The following is a 15,943-nucleotide window of genomic DNA, read 5'->3' as shown; positions in this document are numbered from 1 at the left end:
TAAAAACACCTTGTAGCATGTAATTTTAGATAAATACATTTCATCCCGAGTACTACAAAACATAGTTAAACCACCATATTATATTCAACGTCGTGCCATATTTGAAAATCATGTAGCTAAATAATAAACCGGATTTGATTAGACTGCTCATTCCCCTTCACATTATTTGAATGAATGTTTGTGCATATTGATGTCAGCATACATTTACTATTTCTGTGGATGTAATTTCCTCCTCAGAGATGGATCAATTTCATCCAGGCTGCTAGATCATCTCTGACGGGAGGAAATGAAAGACCACAGGCAAACAAGCGAGGTAGGTACTGATAAGATCAATAATAAATGTGATGTTCTCAAAGCCCATGTGAGCTGGACATGATCCTTGTGTTGTACTGAGGGATAAAAGTTATTTCAGGCACAATTTGTGTTTCACCAAACAAACCAGATCTCATCCGTCACTAGTTTGCTTTTTGGTTAGTATGATCCAGTTCCTCCTGTGTTGTTTATTGTTGAAAGCCTCACACACAACAATGGTTTGAACCAACTCGAATATATCAGCAGCTTTCAATCTGGAGGCCGTACACAGGTGCTCTTTGAGAACAGCTGAGAATATTGCCCCCTACTGGCTCCTGAGATCATTGTCATCCAAAATATCTACAGTACAGTGTGGTACAGTACAATACTTTCTACTCTACTACTTAAGGTATTAATGGATAACATTCCACTTACATTAAAAAAAGTTTGAAACAAAGAGAGAGAAAAAAGCCAATAATTAAAACCCCCATAAAAATTGCTTTTACCCCCCAAGATCTTCCTGTACTGCTTTAGCTCATCTGCTGCTGGTTATTGGCGCCCTTAGTCACCTCCTTTTGAGACCTCTGATGACACAGGAGCATGACCCTGATGGATCCACAGGAACCTGTTTGAGAAAAGGCCCTTAAATCTTCTCAGCTAGCGTGCGGTGTGATTTTAAAAGGATGCTCAATTGCATTTCTAAATTGTCTGTAATCTAACAAAGCTCAAGACAATTTTGTTTTCAAGAAAGTCAGACAAGTATTAAGATAACAGAAAGTTATATTAGAAGGAAATAGTTTAACCTTGCTTTGTGCACTCAGGCTCAATCGGGCTGGAAGACTGTCAAATTGTTATTATAATAAGGCGGCGTGTTATTACTTGAAATGACCGAGCGCGGGCCAATTTTCCCCTTTCGTATTCTATTACAGGCTGATATTATATTTTCATCAAGTAGGTGAGTGATGATATTGAAAGCTCCCTGTTTGGTTTTATTGTCGACAACCTCTTGCCGCGCCGTGCTGCCTAGCAACACTTCATTCCATGGTCTCCTCCCCTCAGCAGATACACGATGAATGGGTTTGATGACAGTGCAGCTTGAAAAAGGCTTTATTTGTGAACCTAATGAGGCAGATGGATGAATATGGGAAAGATGCACAGAAGTGGCAAAAGTACTCACACTCTTCACTTTCCTCTATGTCATTAATCCCTGTTATTTTCTTTGTCATTAAGATGCATATTTTCAATCAATCAGTTGTATAATCTTTGGTGGTTAGGAATTGAGTCTATTTTGACAATGCAGTGTCAGTACGCAGATATCGCTTTACAAATGCAGGCAATATAATTTAATAGTCGGCAGAAAAATAAATCCTTAAATAAAGGGTAGACGCCCTCCTGTTTGATCATTAAGATTGTTTTTGTTTTGTGGTTCGAATTGTGGAAAACAAAAAAATGCTCATCCAAATTGCGCTGTGTTGAATGATGTCTTCCCGATACTTCCTACTTAATTAAGAGTTGTGTCCTGTCGAGTATGATTATTTTCCACGAATATAGTACATCGTAAACACGTGACACTTAGTAGGCATAATCATTCTTAATAAAACAAACTCAGTGTCTGGCAATGCCAAATTCAGACGTCCCCGTAGACACGCACACAGCACTGACCCCCCGTTGTGATAAATGTGGCAGACAGATTTTGTTGAACGAGTGGGTGAAAAAGCCAACCTGCTAAAGCCATCGCTTTAATCAGTAGGCCAACTGGGACGGCTCGCTCAGTGTGCGTTAAAGTGAGATTAACCGTAGGTGTATTCCGGAGTGATATTACCAAAATTCAGCAGACAAATTTAAACTGCGGGAGATGCAAGACACCCGTCGGCCCGCTGATAAATGGGGTATTAGGGTTATGCACCGTATAGGTTTACATCTCCTTAATTGTGATTAATCGCTATATTAGGTGGACATGTGTTTCTTCTTGAGACTCCTTTATTTGGGCCTTTCCCCGCAAAGAGCTTTGCAGGAGCTCCGCTGCGAAGAGATAGATCACCAAGCTCCTTTCTTTTGCTGTTTTACAGATTACACTCCACAATTTACGTAAAGTGTCTGTGAGTTGATGATATCCAGCAGCCTTTGGTTCTCCTTTCCGCCACTTGGCTCCGTTTATTTTTTTTTTCTATCCTTAGCGCTATGTTTTCTGCCACTTTTTATAATAGATGGTTACACAATGCAGCACATGATAGCTGCATGTACATAATGCTGTCAACAGGTAAACATTTGTCTGGATAATATCAACATTTGGTGCCAGTCGTTTGTTCTGGGATGTTTTATCCGAGTGATTACAAGCGATGATGTCAGGAAATTGGAACAATATTCTCTTGCACGCTTTTGTCCCATAGTCTCAATTCAGACCTCACAAATAGAATCGACTGGAATCTTACCAACAAGAAATAAAATGTACGATTACAATATTATTTGTAGGTACAGTATGTTCTGCAGCCTTTTTTTTTTTTTTTTTTACATCATATCTGAATTGTGCATTTCCTACACAACAAACATTTTTAGGACTAATTATCATTATTTGTGCTAGATTTTTTTATAGGGAAAGGGAAAACCTTTAAATTGGTAGCAAAATCCCATTGGTAGGAGCACATTTTTTTTCATTATATATATATTTTTTATGCATAAAAAATGTAAGGTAATGTGCAATTTCATATTTTCAATAAAATGAATGACATCAAAATAACCCATCAAAACCAATGCAAGTAAATACATGCAAGTACATAAAGCGAATTGATACAATTGAAGCATGCGTGGCTGGCAATACTATATTTAATTTGACAAATGTTTCTTTGTTAAAAATGATCAAATCACCACTTTGAACCAACCTGGTTCTGTTTTCACAGTAATACCCCTCCAAAATCTCTTGCAGGACTGACAGCACGGATGCATGCGGCTTAGCCTGAGTCACATCATGATTCCCATCAGGCCCATGGTCATCGCCATGATTCTATTATAATGCGGCAGCATGTGTTTTTTGTTTACGAACAAGTTGGGAATACGTAATCTGCTCAGTATATCGCAGCAGCTTCACTTCAAGAGAAACGGCTCCTCTTAGAGAAACAAGCCTGACAATGAGCTTGGCAACAGCTTGACTTTGTTTAATGCGTAGCAGGCGGCTTTCCCTCTTTGCACCGGGTGGTTTACACTGAAACATTTCGAAACACTTGTACGCCAGCGTGCGTTGCCATTATTCCAGGAGCACTTGATGTCATGTATTTCTCTTTTCAGTCACGATGGCTACTTGTTATCTACCACTGAACTCTCCACCTGACTTGACGTTGTTTAGATTTATTCGGACTGTTAAATTTTGTGCGTCAGCAGACATTACATTGTCTCAACTGAAGGCCTGAGATGGTCTTCCATGAATAAATCAGTGCATGCTTCAAAGGACGAGCCCGACTGTCTGCTAAATGGACTGTTTTATCCAGATTATCCAAAAGCATAGTAGTATTTAATATTGCAGTGCAATTGTCAACTATTGCGAAATAGGACCATTTCAATAACCCTGGCCTTGAAAACATAACTGGAAAGAAAATAATCAGGCAACAAATGTCCATTATTTGTCCGTGATGTCATTCATTTCAAGTCTTATGAGCTTTCCTTCTTACGATGGGTGTCCCACATCCTTCACTTCAGTGACTGTAAATCACAGTGACACATTTAAGCAAATTTATATACTATATACAAAAACATTTAGACATTAACGCACTTAGAATATACCGTATTTTCCGGACTATAAAACGCACCGGACTATAAGGCGCACCTTCAATGAATGGCCCATTTTAAAACTTTGTCCTTATATAAGGCGCACTGGACTATAAGGCGCACCATTAATGCATCATGTCAGACTTCTAATCCAAATCATTCCCCATTTGATGTTTTTTATTTCAACTTCAGACGCAATAAATTATTTTATAATCACAAAATAATGATCCATAGGTCTTTTTGATTCATGATTCATAGTCTTTAGTGGGCCACATGATTGATTTCATGACACAATGCTTCGGGCCAATTTAAATTTAGGAATTTGGTCCATATATAAGGCGCACCGGACTTTCGGCTTTTGAAAAAAGTTTAGGTTTTTAGGTGCGCCTTATAGTCCGGAAAATACGGTACTAAACACACTTGCAACTCATATTGCCCTAAGCCTAGCTAGCCTCCCACACATTATTTCCCAACATAAATTGTAAATAAAACAAGCAAGGTCACAGCAACTCTTTCATCCACTTTCATTTCTTAGTCGTTTGAATGTCTATAGCTTTATACGCACACACACAAACATGCTGTTTTCATTTTACCAAGTGATAAACTTGAGAAGAGAGACACACGCAATCTTTAACATGGTGTGGTTGCTCTTTCTCCAGATTAACGGTTCTGACACTTATCTAATTCATAATTTGCTGCCTTTATTGCAGGCTGTCACCAAGGTACAAGGTCACTGAGCAGACATGAACACCCACATTGACGCACACGTACGTGAAATATGCTGAAGACGTAGTGCTATTGCTTGCAGGCACTTTGGGGTCTGTTTCTACTCAATGACTGTGTGAATGGTTGCGTTGTCTATGTCTAAGTGTAGATTGCCCTTTCGCTAAAAGTCAACTTTGATTGTCTCCAGTTCTCGGAGATTCTCAACATTGCTAAGCGGTGGAGAAGAATGATGGATGGACGGATGGATGGAGAGTGTGCTATTTGTTTGCATTTCTATCTCACCCTCTCCCTCTCACTGACTTTATTAAACAAAGTGTGGCCCTGAGAAAGGAAGTTTAACACGGTATATAATCCAGAACCCTCATCTTATCTTTGCTCTCCTCTTTGTTTTTATACCGTCTTCCTCCCACATAGAAGTCTTCCAGCAAAAGAGTGTCATTAATTTTCCTGTTCCTGTAAAAAAGCACACATTCCCGATAGCGATAATTCAGATCCTCCTTGTCTCCTGTCAGCGCTCACGATGGTGAAACATTTGCAGATAAAACGTTCCTCCTACTTTACAATGGACAATAATGTTGATATAATGAGAACATCTTGATTTTTTTTTTTTCAAAACATCTTACGTCCCATAACCGTTTATGTTTAGATGAGCAGTCAAAACTCCTCTCAAAGCTAACCCTACTTTTCTAATAGCTACTTTGCGCTGATAATAAAACAATATTTTCATGGCAGGTTAATGAAAGCTAATTTTTCCTCACTAATTCATCATCAACACACACATTCAACAATATTAAAAAAAAAAACATCAAAATGAATAAAATCCTAGAAAACGATTCAGAAAAAAAAGTCACAATAATAGAGAAAAAGCAATGTGCAGTGGAGTACATACACTTGTCCCTTCAGTGCCCTCTAATGAGTTAATCAGACCAGAATATTGAGCAATGTTCTGGCAAAGCATCCCCGCTATTGCAATACCAAAACTGGACAGACATCAGACGAACTTATTTGGAAGATGACCTTCGACAAAACAGCCCATGATATTATTCTTTTCAGTGCTGAGAGATCCTGTGGTGTTCCAGGAAAGCAAAGCTTGTCCGAGAGCACTTGTATTCAAAAGCGCAGATGGTCCAACCTAGTCCCTTCTCCATCCCTCCATCTGCAGGCCAAATTTCCTCTCTTCCAGCTTGCCCTCTCTTTGCATCCACCCCTCCCGTTTTCAAATGTACCTTCTCATCACGGCCTTGGCGACTGCTTCCCATCATCCTTCTCGGAGCCTGGGGCGAGGTGGCTGCTTCTTATTCCAGGTCGGAGCCTTCCCAACTGGGCCACTAGCCTAATGAATCATTTCCTCTGCGATATAGTGAGAAAATCACTTGAAGTGATTCATCATGAAGCCCTCGTGCCCTCTCGTCTTTACTTTGTGGTAGAGCCACTTTGTATACACATACACATGCGCACCCAAACAAATCAAGGAGGACTAAGAATGTGCACATATTTGTGGTGTGTTCTTTTTTCTTTCATAGGCAGCTACCGAGTCCCCCAAAAGCCACAAACTTGTTTTTTGTTTTTTAAATCCCATTTTAACATATGCATATCAGATGTGTCTGTCATCTATCAGTGTCATCTCTGCGCCTTGTGCAAAAACAAATGGGCCCTCGCAAGACAAGGCAGATTTATTTTATTTGCATAACACAATTCACAAATGTATTGTCGACAGGAAGCCGACGCAGAGACTCGAGGATAAGACGGATTCGAGTTACGCTTCCGAGGTGCAAGGGTGATGATGTTATTGATTTAACGTGTAGCTGTTCAAGCCATGCCGTGCGTATCGTTGCGAAAACAAGCTGCCACTCATCATCATATACGTACAATACGGAGACGTTTATGCAATCAGTCACACAGCCTCGTTTGAACCTTTCCGAACGGACTCGTGGAAACATCCATGCTCAGCCTGCTCTCTGTCACGTACCATCCCTCTGGCTTTGCCGACCTCCCTGCTGCACAAGATGTGTGACTTGGCAGTACTTTGCGTACATGTGTGCACGTGTGTGTGTGTGTGTAAGAAAAAAGGGAAAGTGTGTAGGAGAGATGCTGAATGCTTTCTGCACTATATTAAGTCTGCAACATGGATCTGGGGAAGAATTAAGGAAGATTGCATAATGTAATTGTGAAATTTACTTCACTAATATATTATTGGGAGAAAAGTTGATGGCAATTTTATTCACATATTTTTGTGAAAATGGGTAATAATTAAGAGCATTTGACCAAAATGAATAAGAAAAAAATATCAAAATGTAATCAAATGTAGCTAGTCACATTGAGTACGATAATTGAAATACTTACACTATTACTTTTTCAGCAGGGCAGCATGTAACTGTAACCAATTAGATTTCCTAAGTAATCATCCCACCAATGTTTGTGTTTCTGTTAAGCACCATTAAACAGGTGGCTCCACATTGCCGTTCAAGCAGACACTGGAACCGCAGCGCCCGACCTGGCGTCTTAGTTTTGTCTTGATCTGTATGCAAAAGACCCCCCTCCACCATCGACTGTTTTTGAACTCTCACTTTACCCCTCACTTTGGCTGTTTGACTTGGCCGCTGGCCCGGGTTAGCACACACATTCTTGTCCCCCAGTTACGCTCATTTGGGGGGGATTACTTTTTCTTTCATGCATGATCTGCCTTCCTGTGTAGTTCCTCTATTTAAATCCCACCCCCACACGACCTTCGGGCTTCTCGTGCCACCCATCTCCATAGAATGACAGGTGAGGGAATGAGTCGGATTAGGAACATGGAAAATTTCCTTTTCTCTTAGCATTTACCTGTGGAATGTTACATGCTGCAACCACTTCAGCATCAGTACGGCATTAATAAAATAATTCTTTGATCCCAGTTAGGAATTTGACAAATCAAGTATAAAATTTCGCAAAGGCAATGTGGGCCTTGAAAACTTTAAAAACATTCAGTATTTCACTGTTGCAATTGACAGCCCAATAAAACAGACTCAATAATTGCATTAATTGTCATACCTGTATTGTATTGTGATTTAATTTATCAAGTGTGTAAAAACCCAAGGCTACTGTAAAGATAGCATTAATTTGGAGTTTGGAATAAATTATTTAAAAAAATATTTACTGAAATTAACTACAAACTGAAATATGATATTTCCGAAACCACAGCATATTACATTTTTGCACAATTTCCCACAATTGTATTTTTATTTAACAAATTTTAATGCTCTCAAGTTCCATCCCCAGCATTATGAAATGTTTTATTAAAGGTCTTACATCAGCATTTTTTTTTAATTCAAGTGAGGGATTATCGTAATTATTTGTTTTTAACCAAATAAAACCTATTTCATCCTTATCTCAACAGTAATACATTAGGAACAAAAAAATCCTTTCTAGTTCTAGGAAACTTTCATGAAATTTGCCTGAATTTTTTCATCCAACAAGTAGAAAAATGGCAAATGGATTTAAATTGACTCTGTTTCTGCAATTCTGTCATCACCATGCATTTACTTTTTTTCCAAAACTGAGCTATGACAAGGTCAAAAGATTTTATATACATTTAGTCCCTCTTTCCATAAACATTTCCATTCCCATCCACCACTGTCAAAAATTCATTACGGCTTTATCCAAAAGTGCCACCAATACAGCGAGTCATTTTAATGTGTCTATAAAGTAGACATGTTTTCCTGACTTCAATGTTCCAACATTTTATTCAATAATGACTTGCAAATGTGTGACTTTGTTGGAATGTCAGACAGACCTGATGAAAGCTCACTTCCCTTTTCACATACACAATCACACACATTGGTTAGCAACATAAATCAGTGCTTGGGAGACTTAAGTGAAAGTCATAATGATGTGTTATGACATATAAAGCACTATCATTCGATTGAGTTTGACTCTTCACAGGCAAGATGATTGCTTCTAATTTACTGTATATTATCATTTTATTTTGGTTTTGGAGTTGTTCTTGGCAACGTGACAGGAAGCGAGGCTGTTGATGAGGACAGTGAGTGTGTTGGAGACATGCGATGGAAGCCGGGGTGACTGCTGAGTCGTTTTTCTGTCCAGCTGATTTTGTGCAGAGTAAAAAGCAAAATTATAAAACGTAGTAAGATAAGAAAATTAAGGTTCTAATGTATCTGGAAAAACAGTGGAAGAAAGACCGTATGGTTTTTACCAGTTCTCATCCAATAAGAACCATTTTCTAACCTTAAAAAAAAATCCCAATGTTGTCAACCCTTCGATATCTGATTTTCTTTCTTTGAAATTAAAACAAATCTCGTAATATTATGGAAGTGGATACGTCTGGACTCTAGCCTTGAATATATTTCTCCTTTGAAATCAACTAAGTTATTCATTTTCTTAATCAGACCTCACATTCTACACCAGCATCACTACTTAGTTTTGATGATTAGTCATAAATCAGTGACGGACTCCAAGCAAGAGCCTTTTCGTGCAATCGTTTATGAATTGAAAAGAACGTGTGACGGCCTCAGGGGGACATGCCAAATGAGTGCTATGGGATATGAGCGCTAGGATTTCATTGTTTCCAGAGTTTCACCTCCTCCCTGCAGGTTATGTAGAAAGTGCTGTTGTTTCAGCTGCTCTGTTCGGCAGGACACAAGCAGACTCATAAATTTTAATATGTCCAGAATGAGAATGCAGCAAGGATGTATCCATCAAGGTAGCATGGAGTAATCATTTCTCTTTTGAATACACTGATAGTAGAAAAGCTAGAACTGCATCATATCGACAAGTGACGAAATTTCCGCTTTGCGAGGCAGATGTGCTAGACGTCAATTCCGAATGGAGCTAGCACCCGCAACCCTAACGATAAGCGCTGTGGGGTCAGATTGCAGAACATTTCTCTTTCTTTTTCCCAACTGAGCCATAACAAAACTCTGATGCTGTTTTTCCCTTCCTCTCCGATCTTTGGAATGATCACATGTCCCAGGAATAACAAATATCGTCCAAATTTAGGAACACTTGTCATGATTTTGAAAAGTTGCTGCCGAGGGGGATTAAGAATTTGGAAGAGAGTCATGATTGGATTCAGGTTAGTTAGGATAAAAATGACTGCGGAGCAGTTACTATTAGAGGAGGGCCGATGGTTCCTACCACCGTGATTTTGTGTCTGAAATGTTTCGGACATTTGTGTATTCTTGGACTTAGTTGGTCAAACCATGCAGGCAACAAGCCTTTGTGCTATATTTCTGAGAACACAAAAGCTGCTGTGCCCCTTTCTATATAAATTCTCCTGGACCAAGTCCAAAAGCTAAAAGGGGAAATGGGGGCAAAACGAATTGAACTATTGTTGGCTGCAGCTCCTGGCAGCTTTTTTGACCATTGTGATGCTGAAAGGCAGGATGGGGAGAAAGTGAGAGCGAGTGAAAGAAAGTGCAGAATGTCTTATTTTTGCTGGCAGAGGAGTGGACGGCTACCTTGGAAGCAGTTCTCAGCAGAGGCTCATACGTCTCCGTTCCTGGCAGACAACACGGCAGGGGGTGGGAGTGAGCGTGGGAGGAGTAAAAAGAAGAGAGCAGGGAGGCTTGCGGTGGTATGCCGCGACGCCTGTGTTACTAGAGAGTCAGCCAAAGTCCAGCGTTGGCTTAATGGTTTCTCGCAACAATGTGATGCTGGTTCGGAGAATTGGAGCAGACACCCTGACTCCTGTCTATCGGGTGTGCTTTGGGTGGCGCTATTTTTTGATAGCGGAGTTTGTGCATACCTTTTGTTTCACCACGGGCACTGGTTGATTATCCCAACAAAGCAATTATCTGTCGCCGCTGACCTTCGTTAGGAGCTCCATCTCCCCCAGAGTGACCTTCTGTAATCATTAGCCCACTGCACCAAAAAATCAAGGTGAAAAAAAAAATACTACAGCCGATGATTCACATCTACACACCAGGCAACTTCCACACAACTCACTGCAGCAGAAAAACTGTGACGTGTTCTTATTGGGAAATGTTTTTGAACCACACATTAATTGACGCACATACAATTTGGCGCACTCCGGGGTGCGTGCTGAGCAACATGCACCTGAATGTCTCTGCGGCGTTGTTGTCTGGCACAGGCCCGACTGCATTACATAATGCGATGAAGTCACCCGTCACAGGTTGGATGCTGTAATAGTCATCTGTCGTGCTGTTGTTCACTTAAAAGCAATCCAAAATCTAAGTGGTTGGTGCTGGTCGTAATAACCTTTTTGGGGGGATTTGACATATATTGGCAATTCATGGCTTTGACATATTTTCCCTTTGGCTTACTTTGGTGGACATGATAAAGCCACATAAATAGTCCAAGCATGATCAACTCTGATGTCCCCTCAGTTTTTCCTTTGGAGGATTACAGCTGGGCTTCACTCACTGGAGGAGAACAAAATCTGAGCCAAGGCCTCAAAACCTGAGCCAAGGCCTCTAATGCTGTCGGGAGGCCTAAACGTTGTGTCCAAACCCTTGCAAACATCATCCCTATACGCTCACTTCATCCTCGCTGTGTTATTCTTTATGATCCACACCTCCGCTCCAGCTCAAGTGGCCTTCTGAGATGCACTTCTTGAAAGGTCTCCCCTCTTACCTGCACAATGATCCTCCAAAACGTCCAATGATTGGGTTAAAGAACAAACAACGACATATTTGAGTTGATGCAATTCGTGTGTTTTTGTTGGAGGCATGTTTATTATTAATATGGTCACATGACACTGAAAAAATATTGTCTCTATCGTCATGCCAGAGGGGGCAGAAGTAGTCACGCTGTGCTGAAGTAGAATAGATGCCTAAGTGAGAAAAGACTGATAAAAGTAAAACTTTTGATTCAATGGCTCAATTCGGGATTGGAAATGAACTTTAGTATCAGAGTAAATAAAACTTTGACTTTTAATAACAATAAAAAAAACGTATCTGCGTGTTTGAGAGCTAGTAAGTATTGTTTTGACTTTTCTCCCATCAAAATGTGTTTCGAACATGAACTGGGTAACCAAAATTAGCTAATGATAACAACTGAAAAAATACATCTTGCTTCAATGTGTTGTTTTTTTTGATTGTATGATGAATCTTGAAATGCAGAACTAGGTTTTTTTTTTTTTTGGGCTGGCACATGACAAATTCATTCACTACAAATTCGTCTTGTAACATCAAACAATTCCCTAAAATAAGACTAATGATGCTTTCTTGAGTTTTTTGCCACAGTTGTTAGTGCTCTTGGGTTCACGGGCTTCCATGTCGCTGCTGTCCCTGTTTATTTTTCCGCCTGGTAAGACTGCAAGATCTCAAGCGATCAAGATCTCAACCACTGTTGATTTTACCTTTCATCCGTGGAGACTGGAAAAAACTGCTTTGCTAAAGTAAAGTTTCGAAATATTTTCAAATGTAGGGAGTAAAAGTAAAAACGTTTTTCGTGTCCACCGCATTCTGCTGTACGCTAACCGTAATTAATATTTTGTTGAGTTAAAATTTTGTTTAGGCAATTTGCTTGATTTGCTGCTTTCTCAGCATGCATAAAAAGGTACATTATGTCTCAATATGGCCGCTTGTTCAGTGGACAGTGCATATTTCAGGTGCATCTCTAGGGAAAAAGAAATGTCGAGCTGAAGTGAGGCGTGGGCTGCGCCAAAATAAGAGACATCGTCTGCTGCAAAACACAAGGCTATTAAATGCAAGAGGAGCTGTTTGTTTGTAGTTCTTGTTGTTACTGCAACCAAGACAACCAGGCCATAATATTTCCCTAACCCAAAGCGTTTTGGGGCATAAGCCTAAACAGGAAAAGCTACTGTTGACTTTGCCAGGGAATTTGTGGAAATAATATACAATTGACCAATTACATTTTGTTGCTATGTATGAGTAGCACACTGAACATATTGGAAAAAAAATCCATATTATGTCCATATATTATTTTCCTCATCCATCAAAATAGGCACAGTAAAGTGAAAGTGAAGTGAAATTGTGATTCGATTGTCATTCCGAAATAAAACCACTCGTACTGTCAACAACATGCCTGCATGTTCAGAGTCTTAACAGAGCGACATATTTTCAGAAGAGTGGTCAGACATTATTCCCTCAGCGAGTGGCGGGAATTCTGTCAGGCAATCAGAGCCCACTACAAAAGGAGAATGCAAAAACAAGCGAAAATTAAACACCGCAGACGCAAATAGCTTTTTGCTGAATTGTTTTGGTCTGGCTGGAAACATTGCTGAGAAGCGAGCTTGGAGCAGAGTTGCGTGAAAGTGACAAGAACGCTTATGCTGCAGTAGCAGCGGTGAATTATCGGTGGCTGGTTTGATTTGATAAGGCGGCAGGCAATATGCAAGACATATGTGAGAACACCGTCAAGCTGACAGATGCTGATGCTCCTCCTTTGCTGTCTCTAAATAAACCATATCTTGATCTCATGACACCTAAAGTCATCATAATAAGTTGATTTTATCAGATAACTTTTTTCCATCCCACTAAGTTGATTTGACGCCTTGATTCCATACATACATGTGAATCAAGGACGGCTCAATTTTAAAGTGGAATGATTCGGTTTGATTCGATTCAATGGAATTGCAGTTCGATATACGATGACTCAGATCAAGAGACTGTGATGCAATGAGTTTTTTTGTTTTCATTATTTTATATATGAATGAATTTGTCAGTACCATACATTTTCTTTCCATCTATTTAGAAAAAAATAACGACAATTCTACACGTACCTCGATATATTTTAAAGTTGAACACTTTGATCCGGTTTGATTCAATGTACTTTTTAATCAAAGATAATTTTCCTTCACTTAAAAGTCATCTCAGAATTGCTATTTTCTGAACCGTTATTAAATTTAAAAATGTTAAACGTTTCAATACTGTGAAAAGATTTGTGTGTCTTAAACCGCGTACATACACCCTAAAATGGTTACTTTGTTGACGAGTCGCAGAACTCTAAATCATCAGTTTGGGAGAAGATATCAATCTGTTGAGCGTTTCTCAATGTTATTGTGTTACGTGATACAACCTCGGGAGCTATAAACCAACAATTTCCAAAATGTATTTCATATCACATCGGCCACCTGCTGTGTCTCTTGAATAGAATCCACGGTGATTGTCCAAAGGAGTGGTTCTGGCTATTCATCATCATCGGGGTCGACTCCTTCGGTCTCCAACACCGCGCAAGATTGATGGCCCGTCAACGCTGCTGGACCACCAGGCACTCGTGCCTTAAAGTTCCACAAAGATTTATGAGGAGATAAGTGAGAACATCAATTATGTGCAAGTGGGTGAGTAGTTTAATCCTTTTTTGACAGTAGGTTGAGGATGTAAAGGAAGAAGTTGTGTTGACCCCAGGGAGCTTTTTATAAACATAAAGCGTATAATGATTTTGTGATTATTTGAAGAGATTGGATTTCAAATACTCAATTATTTTTATTTCACCAATATTTGTTTCATACATTACAATGAATGGATGAACAAAATGAAAACGTTTTAATTAGCCAGTTTTAGTGTATTATTACCCCCCCCCCCCCTGTCTCCAAAAATCTTATCTATTTCTATATATTTTATATATTTCATATATGTTCATACACATCTTGCACATACTCATAAACCACCTCTGCTCAATTTCATAGATACCTTTTGACATTGTGTTGTATTGCTTTTGCATCATACTGACAAAAATTGTTTAACTTAGTCACAACATCCGAGAAAATAAATTTATTAAGATACCATAAAATGCAAAAGTGGCCTCAACTTGAGAATTCAGCTTTCGAACTCTTGGCACGCATACCTAATGATGCGGTTGCTTAGTGTATTCTGGAAGTTCCATTAATGCCAACATTGTTGCTATGTTTCCATACCAAAGAAAAAAAAAACACTACTTACATTGACAAACATTGTCCTACATGTTAGCATTTGGCCACATTGACCACCTTGGGCCACTTTCTTCCACGCTTCTTGAAAATAATACTTTGGAAAGTATGGAAAGAACTATGACAGACTGAACCACACAATATGTGATTTTTTTAAGAAATCAGCCTGAGAGCTGGGCCACTGTTTATTGAAACGGGTCACATCTTTACAATTGGTTGTCCTACAAAGCAATTGATGTCTTATTGGTTATTTGACCCATATCGGAAAATAAAATAATCCAGACATTAGTGATGCAAAATTATTCTGATGTCAATTGGAACAATATTAATGTTTTTTTTACTCAGTATTTATGTCCATGACATAATCCCACAGAGGGAAACTAAGGAAATGTGTTTTGGAAGGGGAGGATAACCATGGAACATAACACGAAAACAATGGAATATATTATGGTCAGAATGCAAATTACGATTTGTTTGGGGAATAATTAATCTTTTTGAAAACCTTGCAAAGTACTCAAGTGGAGGAATGCAGGATTGTCGTCACTGTCTGTGTGATCTTTTAACGTAATTGGTGCAAGGGGGTGGATGGGTAAAACTATTCCGGGATTGGGAGCGGGTTGGGTTGGGGGTGGCTGACCAGCACTAAATTAGTCTGGCTGTTTGGTAAACCTCTGAAATTATTCTGAAATCCCCACTTGCCACTGTGTCTTTGCTGATTCAAGTATTTTGTTCCTTTATTTCATACTCAATTGGGGCAAAATATTAGTTAGTAGGTAGCGGTGATTGATCAAACTGATGTAGCGTTCACTTTATAAATGATGATACTATTTTATGGGTTACATTTATTTATTTACTTGTCTTTCTTTATTGTTTTATTTTTTCTTTATTTTTAGTTTTTTACAAACGAGTGAGTCATTCTGTTTTGATGTTTATCCTTTGGCCGGGAACATTCAGAATTACGGCTGTATTTTCTTTTGTCGGCACCAATGTGGATAAGAAGTGAGGTTGTGGTGAATATGTTGGTGTGGAGGGCAGCCTTGTAGGAAATACTGACAGACACTGGCCAATACGCAGACACAATTTTCCGCATGTGTTCCAGTAGAAGATGAGGGAAGAAATAACTCTACCCCACTGTGTGTCATCGAGAAGTGACTCTAGTGTGCATGTTTTAAAAAATGGCAGCGCTCAGACAGCTGAGCTGGAATGGTGTCAGCGTGTGGGAGGTTACTCAGCCGCAATGTGTACGTGCTGCACGGGAATAACCCCCAAGTTAAAAACTGTCAGCTTGGACATATTTTGATTTCCCCTCTGGAGTTA

General features: G+C 39.4%; 1 protein-coding gene across 1 annotated transcript in view; it reads left to right on the top strand.

Moving 5' to 3' along the window:
• Window positions 1-13,987, top strand: part of dnajc17 (DnaJ (Hsp40) homolog, subfamily C, member 17) — a 41,457-nt gene extending 27,470 nt beyond the window's left edge. The window contains exons 13-14 of the transcript XR_009718372.1: window positions 238-313; window positions 13,852-13,987. The gene's annotated coding sequence lies outside the window, so the exon portion shown is untranslated. The remainder of the gene's footprint in view (window positions 1-237; window positions 314-13,851) is intronic.
• Window positions 13,988-15,943: the final 1,956 nt, after the last annotated feature.

Source organism: Syngnathus typhle, linkage group LG16 (genome assembly GCF_033458585.1).
Source record: "Syngnathus typhle isolate RoL2023-S1 ecotype Sweden linkage group LG16, RoL_Styp_1.0, whole genome shotgun sequence".
Classification (NCBI taxonomy): Eukaryota; Metazoa; Chordata; class Actinopteri; order Syngnathiformes; family Syngnathidae; genus Syngnathus; species Syngnathus typhle.
This window is presented reverse-complemented; position numbering and strand designations above follow the sequence as displayed.